The 14790-nt window shown below is 39.6% G+C and overlaps 1 non-coding gene across 1 annotated transcript; it reads right to left on the bottom strand.

Annotated features, from left to right (window-relative positions):
* Nucleotides 1-3082: 3082 nt before the first annotated feature.
* On the bottom strand, nucleotides 3083-3246 carry LOC142457439 (U1 spliceosomal RNA). The gene has a single exon (XR_012786185.1). It is a non-coding gene; the product is annotated as a U1 spliceosomal RNA (small nuclear RNA).
* Nucleotides 3247-14790: the final 11544 nt, after the last annotated feature.

Raw genomic sequence — 14790 nt, 5'->3', positions numbered from 1 at the left:
AGATTCTCAGGCCCATTGGATTGATCTTTAAAGAGCCGGATTAAGAAATCAAAGAGGAAGATGGAGCTATTTGTACATTCTACGCATCTAATACTAACCTCCAGGCAGATATAAAATAATTCTTAAATAGCTGTGGCTACTTAAAATTTACAGAATTGAACTAATGCATAGAGTAGTTGATCTTGGCCTGACACAAACCAGATAGTCTTAATGTTACTCTGAGGAATTTTAAACGGACCCTGCTAAAGCAAAGGTTATTTGCCTTGAGGATGCCTAATGGAAGGGTTATTATAACACTGTCCACAAATAGGGGTCTTGAGAGAGGCAGGCCACAGTACTCCACTGACAGCTAATAGACTGGGCCATTGCCATGTAACAAGATCTTTAAGGCCAAAGGTCCTATCCGTCCCTTAATATTTAAATAAACATACTTGACAAGAGCACCAAACACCTTATTGCCCGAGATGGCTCCTGCTCAATTTGTAAGAACCTTTACAAAGTCATGCTAACTCTCGGCCCCGCTTAGAGTGCATGGTAACCGTTCATAAATCCATCTTTTCCACATGTCCTTGGAAATGACAGTTATAAAACTGCGAATGATTTGTAATGCCAAATGGGACTGACAGACTTGAAGATCGGGCTCCATATACTGAAATGACTGAAAATTACAGCTAACAAAAGGCATCCAATGCATCGATACATAGCTGCCGAAGTAGCTCAGGGTTATTTTAAATATCCTTAGCGAACATTGGAGGGAAAGAGTACAATGAAAAGTAGCTGATCACTTCGTGGAGATATTGAAATGGAATTTTGCTCTTTGGATCACCTGGAGGACAGACTGTAGATAAGTTATGCTTGATTTCTCAAGACAGCTGTTGGACTGTGTGTGGGGTGTGTGTGTCGGGGGGTGGGGTTCGGGGTGGTAAATAAATAAAGCTGATTTTTCAAAAGAAGTATTTAAGTAATAATGGACTAGTTAAATTTAATTCTATACTGCTTTCCCTTAACTACAAATCAACTATTGTTTGTCTTAACATGAACCATGTTTTGAGCTGTGTGTTTTCTGGGAAATTAAAAGGCAGATAATGATTTGAGGAAAGAACTAGAATGTTGAAATCTGAGCTTCTTAGGACTCTACTTAGAATATGATTAAATGTTACAGGTTTGTAGCATACATAATAATCTCCTCAAATAGAGGCCAGTCAGAGCTGGCCTTCTGGTAAGCCTGTGAGGGTCAAAACGACCTCCTGCCAAACAGGAAGCTCCAGGCTGCTCTGTTTCCCATGTTTTGTTTTTGTTTGGTGTCCGAGCCTTTTTCTCCACCACGTCTTCTACATAGATTTGATTCCTTCCATTTTCTTCTCGTTTCTTCTCTTTCTGGTGGTTGTTCAATAAAAATCAGGCTGACTCCATGGGTCTGAGTCTGTTAGGTTTGAAATTTAAAATCACAGAAAGCTTGAACCTAAGTTTTCAGATTTAAGTAATTTATCTGCATTCTGACAGCTTGAAAGGGAGCCATCAGCATATAATTTTAGTGACCTAGAACTAGAATTCTATTAAAGTATTTTTTTGGTAGAAAGTTTTAGTACATCCTTGAAGCAGGAAATAATACATTTTTCAAAGAGTCTCCAGGTTCTTTCTGTGAATGGTTGCATTCATTAGAGCCAATTGACTTAGAGTAGAAATTTCCTTTACAAACATTTCTGGAAACCGCATGTGTGCTAAGTTTAGTTAACGATAAAATATGTTTGACTACTAAAGCAAGGAGGAAGTATATTTCCTTCCTGCTTATTTTTTCAGCACCGTAAATGCACTATTGTGTTTACAGTATGACAGTGGGTTGTCTTATGAGGGACACTGCTATAGATGATGATTTCAGTATGTAAGTAGAAATCCCAGAGTGCACTAGAGTCCAATAGAACCAAACTTTACACTGAGACTAAGAGGACTGGATTGTGTGAGCCAGGCTCTGGTCAAAACTGAGGTGTGCCATACGTGTCCCATCGTCAACTGGTTTCCCTTTCCAACTCAGTTCGTCTTATGAAATGATTAGGAATTTGCCTGAGGAAAGCCATGTCTCATGGGACAACTCTACTGAGACCACTGAGCTTTTCTAGAATGCCAAGCCTTTATCTCATTCATAGTTGCCTAACATTTATTCATTCATTGGGGCCCACAAAATGGACTCTTCCTGGATTTTTTGAGTTTTTCAAAGTTCATTTCACTTACTCATTCATTCATTCTTAATCAAACCAGTATTATCTTCCACGTACCAGCCACTTCACTAGGGACCACACCAGATGTATGGTCAAAGAGTCCATTCCAACTTATAACATCACAGCAGAATAGAGCAGGGCTGCTCCGTAGAGTTTTCTGAGGTTGTCAATCTTTACGGAAGCCAACTGCTTCATCTTTCTCCCACAGTGAGGGGATGGTGGATACCAATTCTTAACTCACTATGCCATCATGGTGCCTATTTCTCCCAGATACACTGGGGATAACCCTGAGCCACGAAATGCCTCCTTCTAGTGCATTTTATTCTTGTGAATCCTTTTTCTATATTTTGACTCTCATCTTCAATGTTAATTGATATGGTGTTTTTATTTCAATAGGTAATTGCATGTATCTTTTGGGCATTATTAACTCATGGGTTCCATCATCATCTCCAAATTCTATGGAAAAGTCAATAAAATATTGTGGAATAAATAAATTAACAAGTGACTGAATAAACAGGGTATGTAACAATCAGTTACACCTAAGTTCTGATCTCTAACTTATTGGTCTTCAATCTGGGATATTTGAATACCCCCTGGCACAGTGTTTCCAAAAGGGAGGCTGGCATAAAATGATGGAAGGAGTGCCAGAATTAAAAGTAACAGAGGGAAACACTGTTACAGATACAACCCTACGACAATGATGATCCACAAGTGGATGCATGGATCAATGCCCAAGTAGGATGGATGTGGAAGTAGGTGTGGACCCATAAATACAGAGAAGTTTGATCGAGGGTGGTGACTGCATACATATCCATGGACTGAGTGAAACATAGAGGGGACATTTGTGCAAAGTTCTTTTTTTTTTTCAGGGGATAGCGCGAACACAGTCCCCCACTACCACAAATTATGCAGTCGAGTTTCCCACATTTGGGGAAATCGCAGGGGTCAGCACACCCGGAGTGCAATGGGTGAGCCTCGCCCTGGGAAAACCACCTTCGTGATCATGGTATCTCCCCTGCCAGGTAAGTATTGTGCAAAGTTCTTAGACACCATCAAACACCTTCAGGGACTGAGTTATTGGGCCTGGAAGATCAATATCCTAATCGTGGGTGGCACCAAGGTCAGTTAGTACAACATGGCCCATAAAGACAATGTGCTACATTCATTTGATGACAACAAATTAGTATCTTAAATACTCATTAGCAGCCATTGAAGGTGCAATGATTGGCATCTCTCTGTCCAGAGAAAAGAAGAGGGAGGAAAATTAAAAATGTGTGGAAACACGTAGTTCACTGGACGAATGGATCACAATGAACATCAGTCTTCACAACCCTGAGCTATGACTATGAACTACTTTGAAAGGGTATACATTAGAAGGTGCTGGATAGAGAGGGAGAAAATTGTAGAACAAAACTCAAGATCACAAAAGAGACCAAGCTTACTGGCTGAATACAGACAACTGTAACCCCCAAGACTATGGATTTTAGTAACCCTTTGGGTATGGAATTGAATAGAACTCTATGGCTTATTTTTTGCCAAACAATACACAGGCATATAAGAGAAACAACAGCACTAGGTCAGAAAAGACACACGCACACACACACACACACACTTTAGAATAATTAACCATTTAAGATCAAACAGAAAGGCAGCACTTACCCAAGGACTGGGTTGGGAAGAATGAGGAAGGAAGGTAGGAATGGAAATAGGGAAAGGGGAAGAAATGGGATAAATGATGTTTTATTGGGGTGGGGGAGTCAATGAATAGGAAGAAATAAAATGCATTCAAAATGTTAAATGATCTGCTTTTTATGATTCCAAGATGGGCAAGAGATAATCCAAGTTATGGTGCATCAATCAATGCTTGTGATGAAGACATACCCAATGTGGAGGCAAGACCCACAAAGCTCTCTGCATCAGCTGTCCAACAAGATCTGTTTAACACTTAGTTAAACGTTAGGCTGTTTAACACTTAGTTAAAATGATTCCCTCTCTTCATACTTCCTCATGCAATTTTCATCTGGTTTGGTCTATTGTTTATTTAGGTTAGCGGGCCCATCACACAGTCTGATTGGATACACGACTCCGTGACACAGAAGCTCCTGGGTACCATATTCTTATTTTTTCCTTCTCTTTTTAATACAAATCCAACGTGGCAGGCAGAGCACAGTGTGTAGCCTGGGATGAATCAAAGCTGCATCCCTTACCTTCCCAGTGTATAGGAAGTGAAACTAACGAGAATCAGATTTTCCTGGACCCGTAACGGAGGAAACAACTTCTGGCACAGTAACGTTTTGAACCGGAACCACGAGGGCAAGTACTAACGTATCCTTCTATTGCATGTGATGCCCTATGTAGAAAGGCAGGGCTTTTTTGGCTGTTGAAATGGACTGAATCCGATTTGTGGTACAAAATTTTTCAGGGTAGGTAGATATTTTGATTTAGTTTGAAAGATTTTATGTTCACAATTCATCTGGTTAGACCAGGAGTTTTAGTTTTGTTTCCATGCAGTTTACTTATGGAATGAATTTGAGACAGATGTCTAGGAAGATACTTTAAACATATTTTCATTTTATCTGAAGGAGAAGTAATACATCCAATAATCTAATAGTACTAATAATCCAACAATACATGCTTTTATTGCTGGATCAATGGTTGTATTTAGTAAGCATTCCTATAGGATTTAGTGTAAGAAGCCTTGAATCTATGCCCTGTCTTGATTAGTTCAGTAACCTAAAATAATATAATTAACATCTGTGAAGCTCACTTTCCTCATCAGTACAATGGGGATCATAATATCCAACTGACATGGTTTCTGTGTTAGTCTGGGTGCTTTAGAGAAACAAGTCCACAGAAACTCATGTATAAGAGAGTTTTTTATAAAAGGTAAGAGCACATCAAGAAAACATCCCAACTCAGTGCTGCCCAACCCACAAATCCAACATTAACCCATATGTCAGACAACAATCCACAAAGTCCTCTTCCATCTCACTAAACACCTGTAAAGATGCTGGCTGCAGGAGGAAAGCTGAGTCAGTGAAGGTGTGAGCATTTCAGCACTGGCAAGGGTCTCCACATGGCTGCTTCAGCACCCAGGGCTCCTCGGGAATGTCTTGCAGGAAGTGAGCCTTGCCAGCTGAAGCAGGGAACTGGCTAAGGCAGCTGCACCCTGGCCCGACCATGAGAAAGCAAGAGACCCGAGAACTAGAAAGGAGAGGCTCACTGAGCCATTTATCTCTCTGCCCTTCAAATAACCCCACATGTATTCATCGGTCAGGTTGGCACAATAAACTAACTCAGTTTCTAATGTTTCAAGATTATGGAAGCAAATATGACTTGCAAACTTTATAGTTCTTAAAATTGCATGATGATTTTATTATTATTATTTCCAGTAGACTATAAATTCTTTTGGGTCTAAAACCCTGCTGAATTCATGATTGTGAACACTTCACATTATGCTGAAAATACACAGGTGCTCAATTAATGTAACATGAGTAAATACACTTGGAACAGCAGGTGCTGCTGGGTAAATGTTGGACTACTATCCAGTGGCTCAAACCCAGCAGATTTTCCAAGAAGAAGGATGAGGTCATTTGCTTTCATAAAGAATTAAAGCCTCAAAACCCATGGAGGGTCAGTATGAACTGAGTTTGACTTGATGGCTTGGGTTTGGGGTATAGGCTTGGGTCTGGGGTAAAGATTAAAGTGAGTGGCTCTCAGAAAATAAGGAGGAGATGGGTATATGGACAATACACAAAAAGCAATATGCAATTGTTCTTTTATGCCCTCAACAGTCTTATATAAACCATCTCTCTGAAATTTTCTCTATCATTCTCTTGTTGGTAAGAAAATATGCACATATGATTTTCTGTATGTGAAATCTGGGAAAGGTCCATCAGGACAAATGGTAACTGGTGAGGGGCTCGGCAGAGGAGGATGAGGGTGGATGGGTTGCTAACAACAAGTGTGTGAGACAAAAATGTTCTGATATTGGCTATGGTGATGAGCACACCAGTCTTCTTAATACAACTGAAAGATTAAATCACAAGATATGTGATGTCTATGCCAATCCAACTGTTTTTAGAAGAACAACATGCAAACACCTATTCAAGTTCATCGTCACATATGCTATTGTTAAATTTCCATGATCTTCAAGATAAGGAAGATTAAAGTCAAGATTTTAGAGTTGAGCTAGATCTCTTAGATAACAGTGAGGAAAGTCTGTCTGGAGTGTACAGATGCTCTGTAAAGATCTATGGAACAACCCCTTTCCCATCTTCCTGCATTTGGTATAGGAACAATGGCTCTCTATAGAATCCAGACTGACCTTTGATATTTCTCAAACAAGAGAAAGTTAGCCTAAGGTTCAACTGTAGTGAAAAAATCTTGATTCAATTAAGATGTCTGTTCTAATAACTTATATTTCCATGATGTTTCCTACCAGAAACAGTCTTGTTGATGAACCAGAGGAAGCTCTACTTATATAGTAGGTGCTTAAATAATTCCTTCTATAAATGAATCAGATGACCGCATAGCTCCTTCTTAGCTCTGGAATTCTCTGAGGATGAAAAGCCTAAAACGGGGTAGTGAGAAACCCGATCCCTCCTCCGGGCAGCTGCACCTGGGGCATAAAACCACTGATCTGTTAGAAGGTGGTGTTGAACACTAATTGGCCACAGACGCTTTACTGGCATAGGGAAGAAAATGCACACATCCATTCAAGGCTCTGCTTGGGCCTGTCTGCAATTCAGAGTCAGGCTCTCCTATGTGAAATAAAATTTACTGTGACTGGACTTAGGCACCAAAGCCAGCGCGCAGGATCTAAAGTAGGGAGACATGCAGTCTATGGGCCCATCTTTTAGCTAGAGGAAGCCTATAGATCGTTTTCCACAGTGAACATTTTTACCATCAGGTACACCTTTGTCTTTATATTTCTTCGGAGCATTTTTCCTTTTCTTCATGGTGTGTGTAGGGCTAATGAGGGTATTTCCCTTTGTAGACAGAGCAGCCCCACCCGGAAGCCATAGGCAGCTACCTCCAAGGATGAGAGGACTGACAGAGCAGATTACAAGCCAGAGTCAAAGAGAGGAGAACTCAGGCCGGTTGAGTACTATTACTTTCTTGTTTATTGGTTTTGCTCGAGTGCATTTTTATATAGCACATCTTAGTCCTACACGGTGCTTTCTGTCACAAGAGGCTAAGAAGGAGTATGAAACTGAACGGTGGGGGACGTGATAAATGCTGAGCCATCTTCTTGCGGGCTGTCAGAAACACCTATGAAAACAATCCCTAACTACAATGCAAACGTAAAAGGAATACACACATTTAGTGCGGACTAGCCCTCGTGGAACGGTGCTAAGGTCCCTGCCGACCAATGGTTTAAGCCCAGGAGCCTCTCTGCAGGAGGAAAGTGTCACCGTTTGCTTTCTCAACACGTACAGCCTTTGAAACCTTCTGGGCTTGGCCGGTCCCATCCTTCAGGGTCACCCAAGCTCAAAATGGGCTGTATAACACGAGGTTCGGCTTTGGAGTTTCTCCTTGGTCTTCTTCTCCGCCACCTCTTCTTCTTCCTCCTCCCCCACCTTCACCTCTACTTTCTCTCCCTCCCCTTCCCCGTCTCCTCCTTCCTCACCTCTCCCTCCTCTCTTCCTCTATTTCTTTTGTCATTATTCTCCTCTTTTCCCTTCCTCTCCTCCCTTTCTTTACACTCATCATTTATGCACAAGAAGAAGCAAAAATGTCAGTAGTAGGCGAATAAATAGTCATAGTTACAGAATTATTGCAGCAGTCTCTGCATACATAAAAAGAATGAAATTACACTGCAAACTTATTCCTTTTGCTATCATCTGTGCACATTGTAATGCCTGGGTCAGGCCCAATCTGATTCTTCTCTTCCCACGTAAAATTAAGGCAAACTTAAAACCGTCTCCACCTTCGTTCCTTTCCATCTCCTGGAGCTCACAAAACACAATTTTGTCAACGGAACACGAGTGGGTGGGAGTGACGAAGGGAAACACTCAACAGGCGCACATGCTGGCAGGCACTGTTCATATAGCTGGCAAAATAATCGCATTATTTGGTATACAGAGCTATATTTTAGGACTATATCATAATTCTGGAACGTGATGAGCTGTCAGTTAAAAAGAAAGAACAAGACCAGTGAATATGATTTTTCTCTCTTGGGGAGATTTCTTGGAGTATAGAACAGGAGAATGATTACAATATTAGTTTTGAAGATAAATTTGTAAATTCACATGCAACCTCCAAACTTTGAAGCTACATTTCTTTCTCTGAAGGCAGTCCACTCTATGCAATTAGAAACAAAGCCAGGGAAATGAAATGTGTGTGCCAGTCCCTTACACACACACACACACACACACACACAAGTCCACGACCAATTCTCATTTAAGTGACTGCCAGCCACCAGTCCAAATTGGAAGAGATTCATGGACAGAATTATGAATGACTTGTTTTATGGATGCCCAGACTTTTGACAATGGGAAGATAGAACTGCTTTAGCATTGACTGGGATATATTAATATAAGGATTTTAAAGGAGTTGAATAACCTGTCCTACAAACAGGCTCTAAAATTTCATGGTCCTGGGAGAAATTGAAAAGAGTTTTTTTTTAAGGTGATAAGGAGAATTTCTATAAATGAGTAAGATATTGAAAATAAGAACTGCCTGTGTTAGTCTGGGTAGACTAGAGAAACAAATCCAGAGAGATTCATATGTGTGTAAGAAAGAGGTTTTTATACAAGAGAAATTGAATATTGAGGAAACACCCTAGCGTAGACCAGATCAAGTCCACAAGTTCGATAATAGCCGTATGTCTGATACCAATCTACAAAGTCCTCTTCAGACTCACAAAACACATGCAAGAAGATCATGGGCCAGTGGGTTGGAAGTTATGTGGATCTAGTGGCATGTAAGCATCTCAGCACTGTCAGGGGTCACTTTGTGGTTTCTTCAGCTCCAAAATTCTGGCTGCCTCAGGGGAACTTCATATGGTTTCTGGAGTGAGCCTAGTCAGTAGAGAGTCTCTAAGGGAGTGAGCCAATAATATATATATGTAATCGGACTTGTGGAATATATATATATATATATAGATAGATAGATAGATAGATAGATAGTGTCAGAGTGTATCCTGCCTCTAAGGAAGAAATCCAGGGGTTCCCAGAATCCTCAGGGGAAGGCCACACCCACACAGCAGCCTCATTGGCTATGATCTGATTGACAGGCTAGACTCCACTCCCACACCCTTACTCCTCAAATTGACAAACGATTATATAACTACTACATTGCCTTACAAAAATGCTCCTTTCTTAAATTTGGTGCTACAGCTGAATACTAACCCAAACAAATCCCTATTGTGGAAAAAAATTTAAATATCTGTGGATAGGTGACATTTGTCAATATTATTATAGAACAGAATTTCAAAACTTGATATTGTAAGCGATGGGGTCCCACAGCTCTGATATTTTCATTAATACTTGTGACCACATTTCACTGGCTGAATTAGCGCAGCATATTTGGATTATTGACTCTTCTCCTCTCTTTCGTATGCCTGTAGCCCTCTCTTAAGTTAGGTGACTTTAAGTCAGATCTCTCTCTACTAAAGTAAATGTCCGAATGGAAATGAGAAATCTTTTCACTGCCTGCTTGATAAACACAAATGCATCGCTTGAGATTTTGTACCAATGTGTTAGATCTATCTAACCAGAATGACACCAGTGAATTTACCATTCACCCTGTTTAGAGTAGAAAAATCATAACAGAGTTAAATTTAATATATATGCCTGAAGGTGAATTCAACAATTATAGAGAAAAAAATCTCAGGAGCAAAAAATAGTTGAAAAATGAAATATTCTGTTATCCAGTGTTCACTGTTTTTTAATAACCTGTACTAGGTTTTGCTCTACTTTGCTCTACTCTGCTTTTATTTCTCCTTAAAAATAACATGAGTTGTATGGACTGTGATAAGAGTTGTATGAGCCACTAATAAATTGTTTTTAAAAAATAACATGAGTTAATATTTTAATATGCTTTATTATTAAGTATGAAGATGTAAGAATAATTGAAAAACGTCCTCTAATTCTAATACACACAACACTAAAACGCTTTGATAATTTTATGCCATGAATTACCATCAAATAAAGTATCACTTAACAAGCAAACCAAAAGGATGTCATTTCTAGAAAATGCAATGACTCCCAATTCTGGTTTCCGTCTTTCACCAGTCTTCCTGTCTGGTAGGTACCTGCAACTTAATTTTCAAATGATAATGTCTAGGAAATTAAGTTCCCGGCCAGCACTTCCCTGACTCCCTGAAAAGGGCGATTTGCCTGGACAAATGGCATGTCTGGAGCAAGATGATGCCTCAAACAGCCGTGCCAAGTTCTGTTTCTTCTCACCCAGCGAAACAATAAAACCTCTTTCCAAGACACTTGCATTCGTTTCCACTAGAGGTCGCTCTCGTCACAGCTTTCTTTTTGTCCACCTCATTAATTATTTTACTCCAAGGAACAATTCTACCTTTTAGATTGGAATGCTGCACTTCACATGTTTTGCTAGAAGAAGATATAATACCTCCTTAGCTTGCTCTCCTCCCTGACGAGTGGATATTAGGTTGACTGAATGAATCCTCGTGGCTATTTTAGTGAACAATGACTGCACTTTAGTAAAGAAGTTTGAACTTTCACCTACGCTTCCCAAAGTCTCCAAAATGTGACCAGTTCAAACTATGTACTGCAGGGAAGGTGCTTTACCAGTAGTCACTCAACAGCTGAGCTTCTGATTCTTCCAGAATGTGTAAACTCTGGATCTAACTTCAACGCCCCCTGAACCAGCTCACATTCACGTTTGCAGGTCGGGAAAGAAAGGCTGTGTTCCCATTTGTGGAAGGCCCATCAGTGCCTCGCTTTGTCCTGGTGTAGCCCCCCTACAGAAAATAAACAATTTACTTAAAACACATCATATAGCAGATTTAAATATTAGATCTGAGAAGTAAAAATAGTGGCCCTGGTGGAGTAGTGGTTAGTTATTTGTGGGTCTGTGAACCGCCTGGCAGGCAGGTTGAAACCACCAGCAACTCCAGGGGAGAAAGACTGGGTTTGATACTCCCATAAAGAGTTAATATTCTCGGCAACCCATCTGCGGGGGCTGCTGGTCAGCATTTAAATGTATATTTATATAATATATATAATTTCATCTTACTCCCATTGAATAGATTGAGGACAGAGCAGAACTTTCTCTTCACCTAAGACACACTCATCTTTCTCCTGAATTTATATATATATATATATATATATATATATATATATATATATATATATATATATATATATATATATATATATATATATATATATATATATATAATTTCCCCCTGCTGGAAATAAAAATTAGAAATTTTGTCTTAAAAAAACATCTTCTTCCAATAGTTAGTGTGACCTGCTGTTGAGTGGATGCTGACTTACAGTAACATGACGTGACGGGGTAGAATTGTTCGATTGCGTTTCCTAGGCTGTAAGTTTTCAAAGAGCGGATCACCAGGTCTTGATGCCTGAATTCAAACTGAGGGGCTTTCAGTTCGCAGCTGAGCACTTCAACACTGTGCCAACAGGTTTCCTTGTCCCATCAACTCGGGCCAAAAACCAGTGAGCTTCAATTATTTTAAAACAGAAGAATCTAACATGAAACTAAGCAGAGACTGCGCTCAGAGCACAATACAAACTTGCATTGAACAAAGTCGTACAGAATGAAATGCATTGACATCAGTCACAAGGCCATTTAAATATTCAAAAAGCCCGAAGAGTATTCAGATTTCTGAGGCTGAAAGGAGAAAGACAGTGCTGAGCTCCTGACACGGGAAATTCAATGGGAAGCTCTGAAATGTGAAGCAAAGAAACGCCTAGCAAATCCATTTCAGTGTTACACTGAAGGTAGAATGAGTATGTCTGCGTGAGCAGGCGCAGTGGCTAACACGAGCAATGCAATATGATAAAAAAGGCGCGAGGACATTTGACAAGCTGCGAAATGTAGCACAACCTGGCCAGGAGAACACAGACCTGTCATACAGCAGTTGTGAGAATCAGAAACTACACCATGAGGCTACCGGAAAATAGGTACTGCATTATTTACACGATGGAAATTGTATTCGGCTACCTGAAGAGCTCACCAATACCTCTTCTTGCAACTGTAATTATTCAGCAGTGAAGTATAGGATTATTATTATTATTTACCCCCAATCAGACCTATTTCATGATGGGGGGTAAAGCCACACATAAAACCGCGCCAGCTCTTTGGACTAAAATAAATCAGTCAGACCAAATAGATTGACTGGCACATTTTTACACTCAAGTGACTAAATTGAACAGATTTTTTATTATAAAATTTTAGTCTCTTTGAGTTAATGATGGGCCCCAATAAAATTACACCCTGGTGATCCATCCGAGTTGTTAAGATGGCTGAGGTAATAATCAACTTAATGAATTTCAGTTCATGAAGGCTTAGAGACTCCCTTTCCTGCCCTCCCCTCACACCACCCTATCCGTGCCTCTTACCAGTTGAGACGACTGCTCAGAAAGCTTCATTGATAACTGTAGGATCTTTAAATGATTAGAACATTTTGGCAGCCAAGTCAAAGATAACCAAATTATTAAAAAATAACAAGCAAAGACAAGTCTGGTAGCATCATGTACTGTTTAGTTAGTTTCTCAACTCTTTGGACATTGGATTTGGAGGATGACAGAAATTATTATTGTTATTTGATTATGGAAACACCTATTTACATGGAATATTATCGGATCATTCTAGCGGGCTGTAAAATAAATGCTATCTTTAAGAAAAGGTAGTTTTTCAGAATAGGCATTAAATGCAGGACAGCTTGCTATGTATCAGCGGACATTACACCTCTATGTGCCTAACTCACAAAGTAATAGTTATAGTTTCAGGGAGTTCTTATTCTTTACTTCATTCAGAATATTCTAAAAAGATAATAGATAAATTATTCCAATCAGGCATGCCGAATGGTGCCCAAGGTCATCAGAGTATAGCTGTGAAAAAGGGTTGTATGTAAATAAGTGTTGTTCATTTGTTTGTTTATCAAGACAGTTGCTTTTGGATATTAAACAGTGGTCAAACTTGTACATTTCAAGGCAAACATTTTAAAAAGAAATAATAGTGATAATGAAATTAATTGCCATTAAAATGTAGCAGCTGAAAATTTCCAAGAGATAAATTAGAAATAAAGAGGAAAAGCTGATATTTTCCTTGTAAAACCAGCTTTTTCTTTGTAAGGCATATTCCACACATGTGAGATAATTTCTAGAGACATCATCTCCAAAAGTGAGGAGGTGGTTGACTATGAATATTTCTGAGTATTTATTAAGTTGATTTTATTCAGACTAACTATTGACATTCTAATGTTAAACCTATCATGGAAATAAACATATGAGACATTTTCATATGTTTAACAGCTCCATGAAGTGTGTATCCCCAGTAAGCTTTGGGTTAAAAATACTACATGCTTATTTTCTCAGTAACAACAGAATTCTAAAGGAAAACATTAACTTTGCCATCTGATTGGTTCCCGATTTTCTTAAGTCATTAGGGGTGAATTGTTGCTTACTCAAAATGAAGAGGATTTGAGCACTTATTGATGAAGATCAAAGACTGCACAGCCTCCAGCTTGAATTGGACCTCAGCATAAAGAAAGCATGTAACCTCCCTAGACCAATAAGCAATATCATGATCAATAGAGAAGTGAATTGACTTGGCAAGGATTTTACTTTACTTGGATCTGCAATCAGGACCCATGGGAGCAGCAGTCAAGAAGTCAAGCAATGTATTACATTTGGCAAAACTGCTGCCAAAGACCAAGGACTGACCAGTAGCAGAAGGCGATGGATGACAGCGGGAGCCCAAGCTTCTTTGGTGGAGCCACCTAGGAAATAGGCTTCCAGAGAACTCCCCTGTCTAAAATTGAGGGATGGGAGGAAGGTGGTCACTGAACAGAGTGTTTGGGAGAGAGGAGTCGAGAAGATCAAAGGTATAAATCTGACCTGAAATGTTAAAACTCTGTCAGTAGATACCTCCAAGAAGCAGGATGGACCGATCTGGTTTCCAAAATTTTCTCTATTTGGGGGTTGTATTGTTTGGTTCCGTTTTTGTTTGTTTACATTAGAGTGTACCTCAGAGTTGTTTTATCAATGGAGGTCACTCTCTTGGAGCTTTGTCATAATATGCTTTTCCATTTTTTGGTATATGAAATCCAGGATTGATGAACCTATAGGAACAGCAAGTAGACTAAGTGGGTGGGGAGGTGTTACAGTGGCGGGGTGGGTGTAAAAGGGAGACAATGTCAAGGAGTCCACATAGAAAAAGATTGGGAAACTGATTGTGGTGATGACCGTACAATTCCACTTGATGTGATTGAAATATGGAATGATACGATGATATATGCCTTAAATCCCAACTAGTTCAAAAAGGTAGGTGATGAAAACAATAAAGTAGAGAAAAAAATTTAATGCTAAAAAACACTGTGAGGATGACAATGTTCCCTGATCTAAGC

Source organism: Tenrec ecaudatus, chromosome 9 (genome assembly GCF_050624435.1).
Source record: "Tenrec ecaudatus isolate mTenEca1 chromosome 9, mTenEca1.hap1, whole genome shotgun sequence".
NCBI classification, from domain to species: domain Eukaryota; kingdom Metazoa; phylum Chordata; class Mammalia; order Afrosoricida; family Tenrecidae; genus Tenrec; species Tenrec ecaudatus.
Note: the sequence above shows the minus strand (reverse complement) of the source record. Positions and strands in the feature narration are given on the sequence as shown.